General features: G+C 29.0%; 1 protein-coding gene across 1 annotated transcript in view; it reads right to left on the bottom strand.

Moving 5' to 3' along the window:
* The window catches only part of LOC108747619 (glucosylceramidase-like), a 33378-nt gene extending 27087 nt beyond the window's left edge, over positions 1-6291 (bottom strand). The window contains exon 1 of the mRNA XM_018485205.1: positions 6251-6291. The gene's annotated coding sequence lies outside the window, so the exon portion shown is untranslated. The remainder of the gene's footprint in view (positions 1-6250) is intronic.
* Between the last annotated feature and the right edge of the window lie 3737 nt (positions 6292-10028).

Below are 10028 nucleotides of genomic sequence, written 5' to 3'. Positions count from 1 at the left end.
GTGCGTGAGTGAGATATTGATGTATTGTAGTAACCCAGATAGCAAAGTCATTTTGACAGCAAATTCAAATCATGTTTGTACAAAATCAAGTAATCAAAAAGCAACTAGCTTTTATTTGACGTCAATTCGTAATGTTATATTGACGTCATTTTTGTAATGCCATTCCGTGACGTCATATTGATGTTATAAGTCGTCAGTTAGATAGTATAATAATTAATAAAGCTAGATATAACGTCAAAATGACGGCTCACAATGACGTCAATCGTTTGTGAGATTTGAACGTTAATTTGATTTTATTAAGATGTCAGTAATGATTAGTAAAGGCCCAAAACATGATGTCAAAATGACTAACTTTGCTACCTGGGAATGTATCAATAACACGCCCTAGTAAAAATAACGAAGAGAAACGGATAGAAACGGACAGGATTTCTATCCGTTTTTAACTGTAAACTGTCCGTTCTATCTGCAAACACAATTTGCGAATAGAAAATCTGCATTTGCAGTAATAAATCCGTTACTGTCTGCATCCTGTACGTAATCACAATTCACCTGCATCTGTCCGCGATTACGTATAGGAATCCTATCCGTTTCTGTCCGCGTTCTATACGTCACGATTTCTATTAGCATCTGTCCACAATTACCAGGGAACGGAAGTAACTTGTTACTTGTAATGGAGTTACAGTTAGAAGTTACTTTTTTGGTAATTTTATTGATAACTGCGTTACTTTTTTTCTTAGATGACTGTAACGAAGTTACATTTTTTTTATAACGATAACGAATTTTACAGTTACTTTTATCGTTACTTTGCACATGATTGGACATAAGCTACTTACACTATAAAACAAATTTCTTTACACGTATAATAGATGTAAAATAGATTACATGATTAGTCCTGTATATATATTGTATATACAATATATATATATATATATATAAAATCATGCAATTTTACAGAAATTATGTAAGTCTACAAAAATTATGTAAATAGCAGGATATTTTGAAAGGATATTTTCTGTAATTATCCAAATTTTAGCAATATTACGTAATATAATAGAAATTTTTCGCGTATTGCTGTCAAATGTATAATAATATATAATATAATGCGAAATGTATTGTCATATTATCGTTCTTGTAACTACACATACACATTGTAATTGTACTTCCACATATGCTTAGTTACAAATCAAGAAATTATTTTTATTTGCATATTGCAAATTTACAAACATGTGGATAGAAGATCGTAGTTTAAAAAAAAAATAACAGAAAAGTAACTTGAGAAAGTAACGGTAACTCTAATGAGTTACTTTTAAAAATCGGTAACAGTAACTTGTTACTTTTTCTACTCGGTAACGAGTAACTGTAACTTGTTACTTTTAAAAAGTAACTTCCCATTTCCTGACAAATACGTATATCGAATTGATATTATCGATCCAGTTTTGAAGAACCACTCGTGTGCGGCGGACGCGTCTTGGCTCGGGTGCTTTTATCTTGTATACTTTTGAAAGTATTGCCGACTTAGCCTTGAGAAATATAACTCTCCAGCGGTTTTGGACGACTCATTCGTTCGTCCTGACGCCCGACGTGATGACGTCGTAGACACAGACGCTTGGTATCCGGGCGGGCTTCGCCATGGGCGGCCTTTTCGCTGGCATCGCCTTTTTGTTTTTCCGCATTCTGGCCGCATTGACCTCCATTTATTGTATAATTTCAGGAGACGGGAGTCATTAATAGAAAAAGAAGAAGAAAACATATTGTACATGACCGTGGCGCATAATCATGAGAATTTACAGAGAATGTTTTTTCTTACAGATTCTTTTTATGTAAAAACGTATTTAGATATCGTCTACGTGTTCGCCGTGGAGAAAATCGGTAGCTACGTATTCACCGTCGAAGAGCAATGTGTCTAAGTGTCATCTAGGTTTGCTGACAAGGAACTAATGTTTTTCTTTGAGGAAGCGAGAATCGACGCGTCATCCGAGTATTGGAAGGTCAACGAGGGGGGTGTTAGGATGTTGCTTAATAATGTTGCAAGTAACTCGCTATTCCTCCATGGAAGGGAATGTTCAGGTGTCCCGGAGGGATCTCTGGTTGACATTAGACACGTCGTAAGGGCCGCTGAGGAACTCGGTATCCAGATGTTATTCCACCAAGAGACCTGATATTCAGGTGTCGAGTCGTTGTCCATGTTGACATGAGTGATCTTGTGCAGTGGTCTCCGTTGAGGAAGTTTGCGTTCGGGTGATTGCCGTTGACAATACGAGGTATCCAGATGTGTATTCTCCAGGACGCGTATCCGCATCGACAGACAGAAACGGATAGGATGCGTATTCGTATCGGCGAACAGAAACGGGCAAGAATCGCAGTACGTCTATCTATTTTTGCGGACAGGAACCGATAAATTGCGTGAACACATTCTATCCGTATCTGTCCGTAAATGCAGTTGAAGAAACGTATAGTAAAGCATACAGAAACGGAATGCGTTTTCTGTCCGCAATTTTAATCAGGGCGTAAATCGTCTGAGTATAAATGCTATTTTCAATATGACTAATCGTTCTTTAGGATCTCCTTAAAAAACAATGCTGTCTACGTAAACAATACTGTGAATTACTAAAATTGTAAATGTGTATAGCAGCACGATTAATTATATTCGGATGAATACTGTCAACAAATTAAAAATAAACAATTGAAAACAGCAGTGTAAAAGAATGATGTTTTTGGTTAAATAGGTCATTATTTTCATTATGACAATATTAAACTATACTTCACAAATCTAATATTTATAATTTTCAATTTAGAAAACTAAATTATATCATCTCTTGCATCTTTTATATTGGTTCTATTTTAGTCGTTGCAAAATAATTTAAATGAAAAGAATTTTGCACTTTTCGATACGAAAAGTATTTTCACGATAAATTGATTATCTTTTTATAATAGTCATATGTGGATGTTACTATAGAATGACATATGAAAAATAGAAACAATTTTGCATGACTAAAAGATACAAGATATGAAAAAACAAACTTTCTAACAAAAAGTTAGTTAAGAGGAAAAAATTTTTATATCCAATACATATACGAGGACACATATTTAAAATTAATAGAAAAAATATGTCACCCATTAAAAATATCAGAATTTCTAACTAAAAAAATTAATTATAAAATATTTCTTTAGAGTAAGAAAGAGAGAGAGAGAAAGAGAGAGAGAGAGAGAGAGAGAGAGAGAGAGTGTGTGTGTGTGTGTATTTCTTGTTTATCAGTCATAATAAAAACAAGATATTAAATAAATATCAAACAACAAATAAGAATTATAATCCACTTTTCAGAATTCTAATGAAATAGAACATTCAAAAATATGATTATAATTATAATTAACTAAAAATGCAGTTACAATATCTTTAACGTGACGTAATGTCATGTACATATTTTCTAATGTAAAGTTTCGTATTATACCATAAGCGTTAATTGATCATATTGTCTATTAAATATTAATTTATTTATTATGATGTTTTATTTAGAATTATTTAAATTGTTAATGTTGTTGGTTAATTATTATGATTATAAAATAGATTAAGCAATATGCGTATGATGTGTTCATTAAAATGCATAAAACCATAACGAAACTAATATAAAATATTGCATATTATTTTATTTGATAAATTGAGTATAGTTAAAAAAAAAGAGGTAAAGCAAAATATGAAATTTTTTAACTCTTCAGTTATTTGGTTCGATAAACGCTTCAGACTTTCTGCAGCATTTTAAATTTGCTAATTGCTTTATTCTGTTTTACGTTACATATAATAAAAACATTAATCTCTTCGCGTTTACATTTATTCTTATTCGAATATTTTTGTTACATTTGTTTAAATAAACTAAACTAATTTGTCATTTGAATTTCTGTTCAGCTTATGCAATGATTACATAATTAGAGGAGAGTTACTGAATCGGTCATCTAAATGGTATCTCATCAATGTTTTATTTTATTATTTAATATGAGCAATATTCAACAACAAAAATATGAAATAAAAAAAAAGTAATATAACAAAAATTTAACAGTTTAGTTAAAGTTATATTTCTTGTTTTGTGCATACTAACAATACTTTGAAAAATTAATATCAGGTATAACTGATGTTAAGTTTTGATCAATTTATGTAGTGGATATACAACTATAATATTGACATAACTATAATATTAACATAGTCATGCATAGTTTTAATCTGAATTTGCATAAAAGAAGATTTATTGTAGAACATTTACATTCATTCTATATGCATATATTTGCAATTATTATAAAGATTAAATTAGTGTTTTTATAAAACCTATCAAGTTTCTTAATTTGAACCGTCATAAGATAAGACTGATTGGCAATAATAAAACTAATAATGAGAATTGAATTATTAGACTCAATTGAATAAAACGATAATAAAAAGTAAAAAGAGCTAAAAATCAACATTAGTTCTTGATAACTAATATTTAATGTCTTTCAAATTTTTAACAAATGTTTCGTCCTTAAACTAGGACCTTTTTATGTTAATACATAAAAACAAATCCTACCTTACATAATATTTGACTTAGTATGTAAGGTAGGATTTATTTTTATGTTTTTACATTGAAAAGGTCCTAGTTCAAAGACGAAACGTTTGTTAAAAATTTGAAAAACATTAAATATTAGCTATTAAGATCTAACGTTGGCTCTTAAAACTAATAATAATTGATGTGATTACAGATGTTGTTAATTGCAAAAATAAGTTCGAGCCAGGTTTATCTTTTTATTATTGTTATAAACACTTCATCCTTTTTTCGATAAATTATTAAAATTAATTAATTATTATTTAATTATTTTTTTTATTAATCTTATCATATCATATTTTTAATTATTTTTATTTATAGTTTTGATAGTATTTTCAAAGGAGTCACGCTTAAGAAGACCTACATTAGGTGTGATTTAGAATATTCGCTTAAATTATACTTTTTGTAACTTGTTACAAAAAGACTTAAAACAAATTAATTTATTATTGATAAAAAGTTGAGCATATAATAGTCGATGTCTGAAATATTAATATATACAATTGCAACATTGATATGCACAACAGTAGGTACCTGATATATCGATATACTGCAATTTCCAATGTTCATTTACGTACAAATCAATACCAAATAGAAAATATAATAAAATATTATTTAAGTTATGCATATATTTAACAATTCTCCTATACTATGTATACCAGGATTACAAAGGACCCCGCACTAATGTCTTTCTGCGGATTTGGCAATTTTTTGTATATGTTGTTCTCTTTATTCTGAACAAATGTCTAAATGGGCACAATTTGATCCTATGAGTCATTTCTGCAATAAAACCTTCAAAGATTTAACATGTAAAAACAGGCTTTTTGATTCGGAATATGTGACTCTTGGTCGAATATGCTTGCGTTGTGGTGTATTAGTAAGGACTATTCATTACTTCCATCATATTTAATTTATTTATTTTATTTATATGTGCGTGTGTGGATGCATATCAATAGAAGTAATAAAATTTTTACAATGCCATTTATCTAAATACGATGGACACTAAGGTCAAGTTATCTTCTTCTAACAACTAATTAAGAAAAGATTAACGTGATTTTAGCGTTCACCATATCTGGATCTACATTATTGCAAAAATTCCTTAATCTCTACTGATACGCACGCACGCACGCACGCACGCACACACGCACATGCACACACCAGAGACAGTTTGGAGTCATTAAATACTATATTGAAAGTCCTACTACGAATAGTCCTTACTTCTACTGACACACCCGCATGCGAACACATTCGACTGAAAGACATTTTTTCCAAAAATTAGCCAAATAGGCAAAATCTGGCCAGCCTACACTTACGGGGTATATAGTCCAAATTTTGATAAGAATTTTAATTGAAATGAAATTTAAGAAGTTAATATTCTTTTGATCTAGTTGTAATAATAAAACATTCTAAAACCGAAAAATAATCATTTATTATATATATAACAGAAAAAATTTGTAGAGATCTGAGTAACAAAAATACGGATTTTTTTTTTTAATTTTTGACGAAGTTTAGGACATTTTTTTAGTAATAGTAATATTGGATCAATAATTCAGCCATATTTCAATTTTCTCTTAATCAACTTTACTAATAATAAAGATTTAATTTATTATATCAAAAATTGTAAAAAAAAAGTCATCAGAAAAAGTGCGGGATGCAAACATACTTTAACAAATGATGTCTCTACTTACAAGCACTTGTCCTCGATGCGTGTTCTTCTAGTGTGAGATGGAGATCGACTCTGAGAGTACATGGAACCGTGGCAATACCGTTTGTATTATGCGAGAAATATTTGCATAATTGTGTGTACAGTGAGATATGTTTGTACCTCGCTAGTGTATTTAAGGTTAATTGTGTGCTAATATTAATACTGACAACATTAATATCTGATAAGATTCATTTATTACTTATATCTGAATTTTAAAAATATAATATTAATGTGATATCTGTTGCTATTAATCATTATGCCATAAAATTTATAAAACACAAGTGTCTGTAAATTCATGATGTGTCATAATTTCTGCGTTACACGAAATGTTAGAACTTGTGAAAGTAAATAAAATATTATTTATAAAAGTCCAAGTGCTATGAGTTCCCAATGCGTGAATTCTGGAAGCCATTTCATATAAACTTTATGTAAAAATACACACAAGTTGTTACAATACATGTAATATCAACTGGATTGTAGTTAGTAGATTATAGTGCATACGAGCAAGTTGCTTGACTGAACTGTAAGCTTTATTGATTTATACCTTAATATAAAGTATTGTTCATCTATCGATCACATTTGATATTTCCTTTCGGTTACGAGTTTTAATTTGTTTTATTTATCGAGAAAAAGTAAGATTAACTTCAATATTATAAAATTTATGTGAACGTGTTATACGTAAAGAAAGAAAGTAAATTAAACATTAATTAATTCCATATAAAATAATTACAAAATGTTAGTGACATATTAACGATACTTATTGATGCTAGAGGCTTGACGATTCTTTTTTTTTTCTGCAAATAAAAATTTTATAATTTTAAAAAACAAGAGATAGAACTTAAACATATATATTGGATCATTATTTAGCGAGAACGGAAACTGTGCAGCAATTTTTAAAAAATTATTTTTTCAAGGATAAAATAACAAACATTCATGTATATTCACTCATACATACTCAACTCTAGGAAAATAAATTTTTTAGATGGAAGAGAGTTGCACAAGGTTGAGTATATAAAAAAAGCAATTTTAAACTTCGACATAACAACTAACTAGCAATTGAGCAATTTTTTGTAGAAATTTTTTTTACTTTGGATTTAGCTACGTTAATTACTAATTAATAAATCTCATTCTTCTTACAAGAGAATTTATCTAGGACTAATTAATTTTGACTAATTTTTTATTTTCTGTCTGTTCCTATTATTCGCATTATTCCCATTTCTTTTAGTAGCAGTGTTTTTTGTTATTATCATTAGTGTCACAAATATCATTCTTTGACCTGAAAACTCAAGAAGGAACTATTCAAATTGCATGATCTGTTTTTTTTTGCATGAGATTATTAAATTTTGTAATAAAAAGATAAATCCACAGAATTCAGAAACGTAGAGCTACAAAACATTATGTTAAATTGCTGAAATAAGTAGATTTGCAGACTATTAAAGAAACTGGAAATTTAACTCTAGAAAGCCGGCCGAATTTTTGATTACCTTCCCGGTCTAACCAGAGTATGTGAAACCCTGCAACTTTGTCACGCTATCTCTCTGGACTGAATACGTATTTTTTAGCTTATAATGTGCAAAATTTATATCTTAAAGTCAGACAAAGACAGATAAATATGAATCAAATAAATAATATTTTATCTTTAATTAATTACAATGCTTCAAAGAAATTTTATTGGAAAAATTTACAAAAAATGACTACTTCGGATGAAAAATTCTCAAATTTTTAAATTTTATGTTTAAGCAAAAAACCGTAGGATTTTTTTAGTTGGTCCTTTGCACTAACAAAAAAAAATAGTACGATATGAATCGCTCAATTGAAAATCGATATTTTTGAAAAATCTACATATTTTAAGTTTACAATTAATAAATAAAATTTTATTATATGAACAATATAAAAGAGTAATAATATAAGTAGATAAAAGATTGTACATGTATAAATATTATTATAGTATATGTAATTAAGTTTATTAGGATTTAGTTTAGAGGATGATGCAACACTAGCTCTAATAAATGCGCCCCGGCTGAGTTCCAAAGACTGACAGAAATTATAAAATTTCTACTATTTATTATATTGAAATATAAGATCATTGGGGGAAAGACGCTACACTTAAGCCTTTATTCTTGAATAACTACTTCTTAATGTTATTGAATTAACGAACGAAAAAATATTATTTATATTCTAGCAACCTTTCTTTATTCATATAAATAAATGAATTAAACTTTTGATGTTCCATATTATTAAAAAAAATTGATATATCATACCCTGTAAAAGTGGCATTTTTCCCCTATATAACATGTTATATGGGTAAGATGTCACCTCCTATGGGAAAAAAAATGTTACAAACAATTAACTTTGGCCAATTATAAGGCTTGATTCTTCTTAACGTGAATGATTCTAGGAAAAATTTGTGAAAACATAGGAAAACCATTATCTATTTTATAAATGGTTAAATGGCAGATACGATTTCATTTCAAATATAAAATGAAACTGATTTTCCAAAAACCATTTAAAATAAAAAATGCAAAATGCCATTTCCATTTTACATACATATTTAAAATGGAATTATTTTAAATATTACCCAGCCCTGGTAATAAGTGAGATCTGACCATAAGAATCAAATAAATTGTAAGAAAGGACTGAGAAAAACACGCCTAAAATATTTACGTAATTTTTATTCAGAGTCACTTGAGTCAATCGATTGACGCCTTTTTTCGACTAGGCTCTCTCTCTCTCTCTCTCTCTCTCTCTTGCTCTCTCTCTTCTCCCCCTCCCCCTTCTTCTTTTTAATAGAACAAATTTAAAGAATAAATAAAATAAAACAAATAGAACCGAAAAAAACCGTTAAAAACCGTAATTTTTACGGTTTCAGTTTTCTTTACTGGTAAAAAAAAACCGAAATTGAAACCGGAACATTTAGTTGATATTTTATTAAACCGGAACTGGAACCGAATCGAAAAAATCTTTCGATCCGAGTCCTTGGCTTTAAGCTATAAGAACACATAAAGGTGATAAAACATAAATTGACAAAATATAAAAGAGAGTAATTTAGGAAATAAGAAGTTGGACATACTTTTATTTGTTTAACAGCATTTCATTAACTTAAAATATTTCGAATTATATAAAGCATCCAAAATTTTAATTCATAAAATTGTTTTAATGACAGCTTCAAGCAGGAAAAATTTTGTTTTGTATTTACTGACATCTTATCCCCAAGTGTAAGAGGAATATTCAATTGCACTTTTACGCATATAAGAATATTATAAATTATAATTTATATCATCCACATGATCTCCAGGGAACACTGATTAAAACCGTGTATCATTTGCCTGGTTTTACAGTAAGCATCGAAATACAGACCTTAGCTATTAGCATACCAAATATTACAAAGAGTATGTATATAAGATATATTTCACGACTTACCTTTTCATATTTCGTATAATTAATATCAATTGACTTTGGCATGAACATGTTCATCTCTGCTGATAACTCCGCAACTGTTTATCATACGCTTTTGTACAGTCAGTATAACCAACATATGTTCTATAGAAAAATTATAAATAAAGTGGCGTTTTCCCTTTTGTGGCATCTTCCCTCGAATTACTTTAATTCTTTTTAGTTCTATATTTTCATTCAATTTACTTTTATACTTATATCCGAAACTCAGTAAACGTATATTTAATAAAAAATAAAGGGATACCCAGAACGCCGGAAACTTATAAATTAGTCACATCTCACATTGAGAATAACACAAAAAGAATATC

The sequence above is a fragment of the Trachymyrmex septentrionalis genome, unplaced genomic scaffold, assembly GCF_001594115.1.
Source record: "Trachymyrmex septentrionalis isolate Tsep2-gDNA-1 unplaced genomic scaffold, Tsep1.0 scaffold20, whole genome shotgun sequence".
Classification (NCBI taxonomy): Eukaryota; Metazoa; Arthropoda; class Insecta; order Hymenoptera; family Formicidae; genus Trachymyrmex; species Trachymyrmex septentrionalis.
Note: the sequence above shows the minus strand (reverse complement) of the source record. Positions and strands in the feature narration are given on the sequence as shown.